The sequence below is a fragment of the Aegilops tauschii genome, chromosome 4 (assembly GCF_002575655.3).
Source record: "Aegilops tauschii subsp. strangulata cultivar AL8/78 chromosome 4, Aet v6.0, whole genome shotgun sequence".
NCBI classification, from domain to species: Eukaryota; Viridiplantae; Streptophyta; class Magnoliopsida; order Poales; family Poaceae; genus Aegilops; species Aegilops tauschii.
In genome coordinates this window covers 185067838-185079091 of record NC_053038.3, presented here as the reverse complement: position 1 = coordinate 185079091, position 11254 = coordinate 185067838, and the positions used below count along the sequence as shown (strand labels likewise).

The 11254-nt window shown below is 52.1% G+C and overlaps 1 long non-coding RNA gene across 1 annotated transcript; it reads right to left on the bottom strand.

Moving 5' to 3' along the window:
* Nucleotides 1-488: 488 nt before the first annotated feature.
* Nucleotides 489-4391, bottom strand: LOC141021267 (uncharacterized). Its single transcript, XR_012181734.1, has 2 exons — nt 2554-4391; nt 489-2458 (listed from the first exon to the last, which is right to left on the bottom strand). It is a non-coding gene; the product is annotated as an uncharacterized lncRNA (long non-coding RNA).
* Nucleotides 4392-11254: the final 6863 nt, after the last annotated feature.

Sequence of the window (11254 nt, the reverse complement as noted above, 5' to 3'; positions counted from 1 at the left end):
CCCTAGGAGCATGCGTAGTAGTACTTTGCTTCAAGGGCTATAAATTTTTGCAATAAGTATATGAGTTCTTTATGACTAATGTGAGTCCATGGATTATACGCACACTTACCTTTCCGCATTTTTCTAGCCTCTTCGGTACCGTGCATTGCCCTTTCTCACCTTGAGAGTTGGTGCAAACTTCGCCGGTGCATCCAAACCCCGTGATATGATACGCTCTATCACACATAAACCTCCTTATATCTTCCTCAAAACAGCCACCATACCTACCTATTATGGCATTTCCATAGCCATTCCAAGATGTATTGCCATGCAAATTTTCATTGTTTCGTTTATCATGACACGCTCCATCATTGTCATATTGCTTTGCATGATCATGTAGTTGACATTGTATTTATGGCAAAGCCACCATTCATAATTCTTTCATACATGTCGCTCTTGATTCATTGCATATCCCGGTACACCGCCGGAGGCATCCACATAGAGTCATATTTTGTTTTAAGTATTGAGTTGTAATTCATGAGTTGTAAGTAAATAAAAGTGTGATCATCATTATTAGAGCATTGTCCCAACTGAGGAAAGGATGATGGAAACTATGATTCCCCCACAAGTCGGGATGAGATCCGGACTAAAAGAAAAAAAAAGAGGCCACAAAAAAAAGAGAAGGCCCAAATAAAAAAAGAGAGAAGGGACAATGTTACTATCCTTTTACCGCACTTGTGCTTCAAAGTAGCACCGTGATCTTCATGATAGAGAGTCTCTCATTTTGTCGCTTTCATATACTAGTGGGAAATTTCATTATAGAACTTGGCTTGTGTATTCCAATGATGGGCTTCCTCAAAATGTCCGAGGTCTTCGTGAGCAAGTTGGATGCACACCCACTTAGTTTCTTTTTGAGCTTTCATACACTTATAGCTCTAGTGCATCCGTTGCATGACAATCCCTACTCCTTGCATTGACATCAATTGATGGGTATCTCCATAGCCCGTTGATTAGCCTCGTTGATGTGAGACTTTCTCCTTTTTTGTCTTCCCACATAGCCACTACATTATACCTATTTCCACCATAGTGCTATATCCATGGCTTGCGCTCATGTATTGCGTAAGAGTTGAAAAGGCTAAAGCGCGTTAAAAAGTATAAACCAATTGCTTGGCTAAAACCGGGGTTGTACATGATGTGAATATTTTGTGTGGGGAAGATGGAGCATAGCTAGACTATATGATTTTGTAGGGATAACTTGCTTTGGCTATGTTATTTTGATAAGACATAATTGCTTGGTTAGCATGCTTGAAGTATTATTGTTTTTATGTCAACATTAAACTTTTATCTTGAATCATATTAAATATGAACATTCGTGCCACAATAAGAAGAATTACATTAAAATTATGCTAAGTAGCATTCCACATCAAAAATTCTGTTTTTATCATTTACTTACTCGAGGACGGGCAGGAATTAAGCTTGGGGATGCTTGATACGTCTCCAACGTATCTATAATTTTTTATTGTTCCATGCTATATTATATTCTGTTTTGGACATTATTAGGCTTTATTATACATTTTTTTATTATTTTTGGGACTAATCTATTAACCGGAGGCCCAGCCCAGAATTGCTGTTTTTTACCTATTTCAGAGTTTCGCAGAAAAAGAATATCAAACGGAGTCCAAACGGAATAAAACCTTCGGGAACATGATTTTCAGAACAAACGTGTCCAGAGGACTTGGACCCTACGTCAAGACATCAACCAGGAAGGCACGAGGTAGGGGGCGCGCCTACCCCCTGGGCGCGCCCTCCACCCTTATGGGGCCCACGTTGCTCCACCGACATACTTCTTCCTTCTATATACCTACGTACCCCCAAACTACCAGATACGGAGCCAAAAACCTAATTCCACCGCCGCACCGCAACCTTCTGTACCCGTGAGATCCCATCTTAGGGCCTTTTCCGGCGCTCCGCCGGAGGAGGGCATCGATCACGGAGGGCTTAATCATGATCATACATAGATATTCTCATAACTATGCTCAATTCTGTCAATTGCTCAACAGTAATTTGTTTACCCACCATAATACTTATGCTCTCGAGAGAAGCCACTAGTGAAACCTATGGCCCCTGGATCTATTTTCCATCATATTAATCTTCCAGCACTTAGCTATTTTCATTGCCTTTTATTTTACTTTTCATCTTTATTATAAAATTACCAAAAATATTATCTTATCATATCTATCAGATTTCACTTTCGTAAATGACCGTGAAGGGATTGACAACCCCTTTATTGCGTTGGTTGCGAGGTTTTTATTTGTTTGTGTAGGTGCGAGGGACTCGTGCGTGGCCTCCTACTGGATTGATACATTGGTTCTCAAAAACTGAGAGAAATACTTACGCTGCTCTACTGCATCACCCTTTCCTCTTCAAGGGAAAACCAACGCAGTGCTCAAGAGGTAGCATGGAGCGCCATCTTTGGCCACTAAAAAACAAAACCCAACAAAGATCAGGCATGGACACTTTGCTGCAGCACATGATACATCGGTGTGAAAATTATGAGATTGTGGATCATTTTACCTGTGGATCTTGAGGGGTTGCAGTTGAGTTGGAATTTTGTGCCGCAGCTATGGCCAGTGAACTTCATGTGGCGGCGCAGTCGACCTGCAGGAGCATGGTGGGGGAGACCGAAAATGGATCCCTAAATGTGGTGGTAAGCCTAAACACCCTTTTTACACACAAAAAGAAAAAAGTAAATGTGTGCCACCTGAGAAATGTGGCCTTCTCTGCACCACATGTTGCATTTCTATCTTGTCAAGCTCTGTCTACTGAGCTATGCGCTCTCGACCATAGGTAGCATGGCAGGAGCAACTAGTACTTGCTTCATCAGGAAAGAAAAAAAAGCTAAGCACAGAAATGCTTCAGTTCTAGCACGCATAATAGCAAACACATAGAGTGCACCCGGTTCACATTCAGAATACATAACGATTGGCTTTTTGGCTAAGCATCTCTACTTACAATTTTAAGAATAACAAAAAACATTTTTTGGGTGTGCCAAACTGAGATAAGAGAGACTGAGAGGGCAGGATCAGCACATGAGACTAAAAAGAAAGAGCTTCAGCCACACATCGACACATGCCCAGAAGCTACGTGTGCAGTGAGTCAAAGTAGGAGCTCACTGTTGGCTTTGAGCCAGCTGACTGCAGGAGTTGAACGGCATGGAGGGGCTGCATCGAACTGCTGCATCTCCCGCCGGCTCGAGCCACCTCCGCGTGACACCCTTGCAGCCTAGACAGTTAAGTTCTGTGCAGTTCAATCAGTCGAGACGTAAAGTTTAGTTAACAAAACTGCAAAAACAAGAGAAGAAATGCATCAGTTTTGTACAGAAGAAACACAAAATCCGTCAACCACTAGTCGAGGTCGGCGACATCCGCTGCGGGGAATGAGATTGCCGTGGCTAGTGGGAGCTCGGGTGTGAGTAGCCTCGAAGCAAACACCAGCAACCGAGTAGATCCAAACAAAGCAGCAGGGGCGAGCTTGATTCCTCGTCCAAAAATGGCCAAGTTCTGGGAGCGAGCACCATGGACGCACATGAGGTAGAGAAGAGCTTGACCGAGGTGATGCACCGGCGATCGATCTAGCGACAACAGAGAATATCCAACGACGGCGTGTCGAATCCGTCCGGCCACTGCTATGACATTTGAACTTCGGGCAGCAGCGGAGGAGGCCTGCATGGCACGGGCGAGGGAGGAAGCTAGGGGCACGCGCCCAGATCCAGGTGCGGTTGGCGACCTCCCTGTTCCCCGGCGGCGGCGGGGTGGAGGTGATGTGGAGGCGCGGCGGCAGGAAGAAGGCAGGGCGCGACTGCAGTGCCCATGGTGGCCGAAGGTGACGGTGGCGGTAGCGCGCTGGGAGGGGGGTGAAGGCCGTGACGTTCGTTGAGGTGGCGCCAGAGCTCGTCGGGAAGCAGGGATCCGGTCGTCGGCGGGGCTGTTGGAGGTGGGGCTACGACGGGATCTTGGTGGAGGCGGAGCGGTGGATCGAGGGGAGATGGTGAGAAGCCGGGACGGCGGCGCGTCGGATGGAGGTGGTGGGATGGTGCCGCGGCGATGGTCGGAAGCTGGGCTGGCGGCGCGGCGGTTGTGGCGGGGGTCGAGAGCTTGAGGACGCTGGATGGGGGGAGGTTGGGGATCGAGGAAGTGGTGGAGGCGTGGGCGTGGCCTTTTTTGTTTTTTCTCTCAGCGGGTTTGGAAGTTCGTGAGGGCCCGACAGGGCCCCGCCGTGATCCAAATAGTTATTCTAATCCTGGGATTAGAATAGTGTTGCCCGAATATATATATGCTATTCTGTTTCGCGTAACAGAATATTATTCTATTACTATTGTTGAACTGATGAATTCCAGTGGTTGAACTGATGCTTTCGACTGACAGAACAATAAATCCCCCTCCGCCTCCCGCCGACAACCTCGCCCGCGACTAACCGCGCCACCCCACCACAGCGCACGAAGCTTACGGCGGAGGCCTCTACCAGTTCTGGCGCTCTGCTCTCGTGCGCCGACACGCAAGGACGTCTCGGTGGCCAAGGCGGCGGGCTGGCTGGTTTGGCTTTTCCCCCCGCACGGGCGCGGTGCTTAATCGCTCGCTCCGGCGACCTCCGCCTCGCCTCTTGCTACTTTTCTAGAAGTTTCGAGGAGGTTCTACAGCTCCCCCCGCAGAGCTTCTCGTCTCATTCCAGGTCATTGAGAGCAGCGCACGCTGCGGAGCGCGCTAACTTTTCCGGAATTTCGGGAATCTAACGCATGGGCTAGGCCTGGAGCTCCGTTTGTCTCCGGGCGATTGGTGGAATTGTTTGGGGAATCCAGTTCCACTCATGCCCGAATTTTGAATCAGTTGGCCAGAGGAGCAAGGTAATGCCCCGCCTTCTAGAACCTTCTGGAGCTATCTCGATGTACTGTATGCTCAGCTCCGCATCTGTGTGTGTATGTGCGTGCCCGTTCAGGTTAGGGCAGTGACGGGAAGAGAAGAAGAATGGTGGAATAACTCAGCGCATCTATTCCATTCAACAGAGCTGTTACATATACATGGAGGCACGAAGCCGAACTCCCTACATGCAGGGAGTGGATGGCGTGAGTGGAGTTACAGGCGGAAGACTAGGGCCTAATTACAACAGCCATCTCATCTCATACAATACAGGTACATGCAACGGTACAATTCAACGCCCCCCCCCCTCCCCCGCAGTTCGAACGTTGCTCGGCAAAACGTTGGGACTGGACCGAAAATCACATAAGACCGTCGAGGGGAGCCCCTTGGTGAAGATATCGGCGAACTGCGACGTGGTCGGAACGTGAACCACCTTGGCCTCACCGAGAGCCACCCGATCTCGAACAAAGTGAAGATCGATCTCTACATGTTTCGTCCGTTGATGCTGCACGGGGTTGGACGAGAGATACACTGCACTGACATTGTCGCAATAGACGACGGTGGCGCGTGTGGGAGGTCACCGGAGCTCAGTGAGAAGTTGCCGTAACCAACAAGATTCAGCCACACAGTTGGCCATGGCTCGGTAATCGGCCTCCGCACTAGAGCGAGACACCATATGTTGTCGTTTAGACGACCAGGAGATCAACTTGGAGCCCAAGAACACACAAAAACCGGATGTAGATTTGCGGGTGTCAGGGCACCCGGCCCAGTCGGCATCACTGTAAGAGATCAGCTCGTGCGAGGAGTCACGATGAAGCTGGAGGCCGAAGTGAGCAGTGCCACGAAGATAACGTCAGACACGTTTGATCAACTGAAAATGGGTGTCGAGGGGGGCGTGCATGAAGAGGAAAATCTGCTGGACAGCATAGGTGATATCGGGCCGAGTGAGTGTAAGATATTGGAGAGCGCCGGCAAGACTGCGGTATTTCGAGGGATCGGAGTAGGGTGTACCACCGGACATGGAGAGTTTGGAGCTAGTGTCAATCGGCGTAGAAATGGAGTGGCAGTTCAGCATGTTGGCACGGTCCAAGATCTCGAGAGCATACTGCTCTTGGGACAAGAAGAGCCCAGCAGCGGTGCGGTGCACGGTGATGCCAAGGAAATGGTGAAGATCGCCAAGATCACTCATAGAGAATTCCTTAGCGAGAGACTCGACGAGGGAAGTGAGGAGAGAGGTGGAGTTAGCTGTCAGGATGATATCATCAACATACAAGAGCAAGTAGGCCATGGCATCCCCTCGATGAAGAATGAAAAGGGAGGTGTCACACTTGGAGGAGACAAAACCGAGCGAGTGGAGGTGATGTGTGAAGCGGAGGAACCATGTCCGCGGAGCCTGCTTAAGACCATATAAGGATTTGTTGAGGCGACAAACGTGTGTGGGATGAGCAGAATCAACAAATCCGGAGGGTTGTTGACAGTAGACAGTCTCAGCGAGGTCGCCATGGAGGAAGGCATTCTTGACGTCCATTTGTCGTATGGGCCACTTGCTCGCCGTGGCGAGGCTGAGGACCACACGGATCGTGGAAGGTTTGATGACGGGGCTGAAGGTCTCCCTGTAATCAACGCCCGGCTGCTGCGTGAAGCCCCGAACCACCCACCGCGCTTTGTAGCGCGCCAAGGAGCCATCAGGATGTAGTTTGTGCCGAAAAATCCACTTGCCCGTCACCACATTAACACCTGCAGGACACGGCACCAAAGACCAAGTGTCATTCCGAATTAGCGCATTAAACTCGTCTAACATAGCGTCATGCCAATGGGGATCCTTGAGAGCAGCACGGTAAGAAGAGGGAAGTGGAGATGGTGTGGTGGTGACGGATAAGTCGAAGTGTTGTTTGGGCATAGCAAAACCAGATTTCCGGCGCATGACCATCTGATGTGGATTGGCGTGCGGGGTGACGGGAATAGCACATGGGGGAAGGTGTCGCGGTGGGGGAGACAGGGTGGAGCCGGGGAGTGGGGAGCAGACGTCAATCCCGAGGAAGAGCTACTCCCTGACGAGGTGGTGGGGAGGGATCCTGGAGTGAGAGCCGCGGACCGAGGCATGAAGCTGGTGGGAGTACGTGGGCTGCATGGAGATGCATGGGTGGCAGGCCCGCAGGGCTGGGCGGGGGCAATGCAATTGGGTGGAGGGGTGGAAGTGGATGTGGGTGGGTCGGGTGAAAGCGACCGGTCGGGACGCGCGGCAGGTGCGGAGCGGCTGGCGACTGACGAGCGCGTGCGGCCCAGTATGAGGTGAGCGGTTCGAGGGGGATCGAAGTGGGTGCGGCAGGTGGGTTGGGATCTTCTGCGACCACGGCTGGGTCTGCAGCGCAGTCATAGGGAAAGCAAGATCGTCAAAAATAACATGACGAGATGTGATGACCTTGCGTGTGGACAAGTCGAAACACCTATAGCCCTTCTGCTCGCGTGGATAGCCGATGAACACGCATCTGGTGGAGCGGGGCGAGAGCTTGTGCGACGCGGTGGCAGAGGTGTTGGGAAAGCATAAGCAGCCGAAGGTCCGGAGGTGATGGTATGTTGGGTGGACGTCGTAGAGAAGAAAATGGGGCATAAAGAAGTGGACGACGCGGGAGGAACAAATGTTGAGCAGTGTGGTGGCAGTATGGAGAGCTTCGACCCAAAAGGGCGGTGGTAGGTGTGCTTGAAAGAGGAGCGTGCGGATGACATCGTTGGTGGTACGGATGAATCGTTCTGCTTTGCCATTTTGGGGAGAGGTGTGCGGACACGTGAGACGGAAAGCAATGCCGTTAGAAGAGAAGAACTCACGAAGGCTGGTGGTAAGAAATTCACCGCCATTGTCACACTGCAAACATTGCACAAGCACATGAAATTGAGTAAGAATAAACGCAAAGAAACGTTGCAAAGTGGCACATGTATCGGATTTAGCACGGAGAGGAAAGGTCCAAGAGTAATGAGTATAGTCATCCAAAATAACAAGATAATATTTGTAGCCTGAAAAACTAACAATTGGAGAAGTCCACAAGTCACAATGCAAAAGCTGAAATGGTGCAGTGGTATAGGTTGTCGAGGTGGAGAAGGGAAGGCGAGTATGTTTGCCCATTTGACAAGCAGTACATAGTGGAGACTTGGGAGTTTTATTACATTTGGATGAAATATCAAAGGGAAAATGAGCTAAAGAAGAAGAGCCTTGGTGCCCTAGCCGTTTATGCCAAAGATCCGAAATCCCAAGAGCGTAAGCCGCCGGTGTAGTGCCGCCATGGTCGCCGGAGAAGTGGTAGAGGTCGTCACCACTATTGGACCTCATAAGCACCTCCTTGGTGTGAAGATCCTTCACGGAAAAGCCAACGGGATCAAATTCCACAAAAACAAGATTATCGCATGTAAACTTTCGTACAGAGATAAGGTTTTGCACAACATTGGGAGATGACAGGATGTGAGTAAGGTAGAAGGGGCGAGGAGGGAGGCGAGTGTTACCGATGGCGACGACAGGGAGACGAGCCCCATTACCGACGATGATATGACGAGTATTATGCGCTAAAAGGGAATGAGACTCGAGCAAGGTACCTGGGTCGCCGGTGACATGCGAGGACGCACTAGTGTCCATGATCCAGTCGGCCTGGGGGTAGCCGTGCCCCTGGCTGGGCGCGGCGTGGAACATCGCGGTCGCATCCCACGAGTAAGGCGAGGCAGCGGCGTACGGAGGTGGTGGAGGCAGGGTCAGAGCAGTGGCGTACGCGGAGTAGGCATCATGGGGCACTCCTGGACGCGGGCCGAGGACGCCCGCAGAGTTGGGTGGAACCCACGGGGAGCGCGGCGGCGGGAAGGGCATGCCCATGGGCGAGAAATAGCCCAGCCACGGATGCGGCCCGCGGCCACCGCCAGCGGGATCACCGCAACCCCGTACACGGCCGCCACGGCCGCGTCCGCCACGCCCGCGGTTGCCACCGCCTGGATGACCACCACGGCCGCCGTTCTCGCCACCTAGAGGACCACCGCCAGGAGGGCCGCCAGGAGGGCCGCCAGGAGGAGCGCGGTCACCGCGGCCGCCACACCCGTCGGCGCCCCGCGCGTCGTCGTGGAGGACAGCCAGCACCTGCGCGCCCTCGGTGCACGCGCGCTTGTCGATGGCGAGCTCGGCGAGGACGAAGCGCGACCGCACCTGGGCGAACGTGGGAAGCGGCACAATGGACTGGATGATGGTGGCCGGCAGCTCGAACTTCTTGCCGACGCCATCGAGCATCTGCAGGGTCAGGGTGCGGTCAGTGACCGGTTCCCGGACGTCGGCGAGGGCGGCGGCGATACCCTGAAGGCGGCGGCAGTATTCGTTGATGGTGAGGTCACCGCGGACGCACGCCCGGAACTCCTGACCGAGGTGCATCGCGTGCTCGGCCTCATTGGCGAGGAAGTACTCGTGAAGGCGCTGCCAAATGGTGTAGGCGGTGGAGTCGGGCGGAGCGACGAGGTCGAGGAGATCACCTTCGATGGTGGAGAAGAACCAGAGGCGGATAGTGTTGTCGTCGTTGCGCCACTGTGGATCGGAGAGGCGCGCCGCGGCCCTGGCCTGGACGTGCGTCTCCGCTTGGTACCGCGTGAAGAGGAGGTTGAGGTAGTTGCGCCAGTGGGTGAAGTTGGTCCCATCCGGGCCAACTTGAAGTCGATGACCCCGGCGATGCTCGGAGGAAGGCCACCGGGAAGGGGAGTGGTGGTGGGCATAGAGAGAGGGATCGGGGGAATGGGGTTGGGTGGGGATGTAGCGAGAGGCAAGCCGCCGGAGTTGGTGAGATCTGAGGTGAGCGATGCGCGGGGACGCTCAGCGGCGGCGAGTTCATCGGCAGAGGGGTTGTGGCTGAGGCCACCGTCGACGGGAGAGGGAGGTGGGCTGGTCGACATGGGAAGGGGAGAGACCTAAGCTCTGATTACCAAGAAGAATGGTGGAATAACTCAGCGCATCTATTTCATTCAACATATACACGGAGGCACGAAGCCGAACTCCCTACATGCAGGGAGTGGATGGCGTGAGTGGAGTTACAGGCGGAAGACTAGGGCCTAATTACAACAGCCATCTCATCTCATACAATACAGGTACATGCAACGGTACAATCCAACAAGAGAGACTGATCGCGATGACGTATCTGTCACGGACGCTCTCCCGGGCCGGCCTGATGCAGCCGTCGGGGCCTCGCCGGATTATGAGGACGCAGACCGCCGTCAACCTCGGCGAGCCCATCTTTGACAGTGAGGTGGTGCTGTCGTCGCTCGTGGAGATCGCACCCATCCTCCGTGTCGCCAAAGAGGTCGAGACGGGCAACCCCCGCATCGCCTACCTCTGTAAGCTACCATTCCTCTCCTCTGGTTTTTTCAGCACTGCTACACGGATACTGTCAGTCAACACAACACTCTGCTAAACTGTAATGTCTTCTTCTAGCGTGAAAGTTAGCATGTGTTACGAATTGCTTTTTCTGTAAAATGAGTGCAGAAACCTAACCATATTTCGTGCCTACTTATGTCATGCCTCAATAGTCAATACTAGTCATGTCCATCAGCTTATAGGCCTACAATTGCTCATTTTTTACATAAAGCTCTACAAATCACACGCAGCTTCTGCCGAAATTACTGATAGAAACCCACACTTCTCTTTCCCGAAGCCACACTTCTGAACTTGTGATACGACAATCTTCGAACTGCTTGAACGCTGCGGCATGGGGTTGTTGGGGGTGAACGGCTTGAGCGCTGCGGCATTGAACGGGCTCTGGTGACCATGGTGAACGGCTTGGGGTGGCGTACGTGAACGGCCTTTGCGCTGAGGCGGCAGAGGGCAATGCCGGAACTGACATGGGGCCGAGGCACGCTGCGTGTCACCAGCGCGGGTGCTTCGTCGGGAGGAGGCCGGGCCACCTGTTTATCAAGTGGTGAAGGGTAACTGGTGAAGGCAGGAGTATTTTGTTGTGATTGTAGCTAGCAAAAAAATAAGAATTGAGTTGAAATGAAAAATAGAAATTTGAACTAAATTGAAACTAAAATAATAATTGAATTGAACTGAATGCTAAGAAGTATTTTTCCTAGGGAATGTGTGGGAACATGCAACATACCAGAATTTGGTCAGGACTCGTAGTTGAACTTGTTAGCCATCCACATTAGCACCAAAGCAGCACAAGACGTGTTAGCAACCAGGGGGAGCCAGGCTGGATCCGGTCGGAGATGGCGGCGGCGAGCGCCCTATATTTTAGCAATGACACTAAATTTAATTGTCCTTGACCCCCAAGATGAACTGAAAAGGATGCAACTTTTCCATTTTTTTTCCTTAAGAGACATATCAACAAACTTAATAGCACACTCACGGC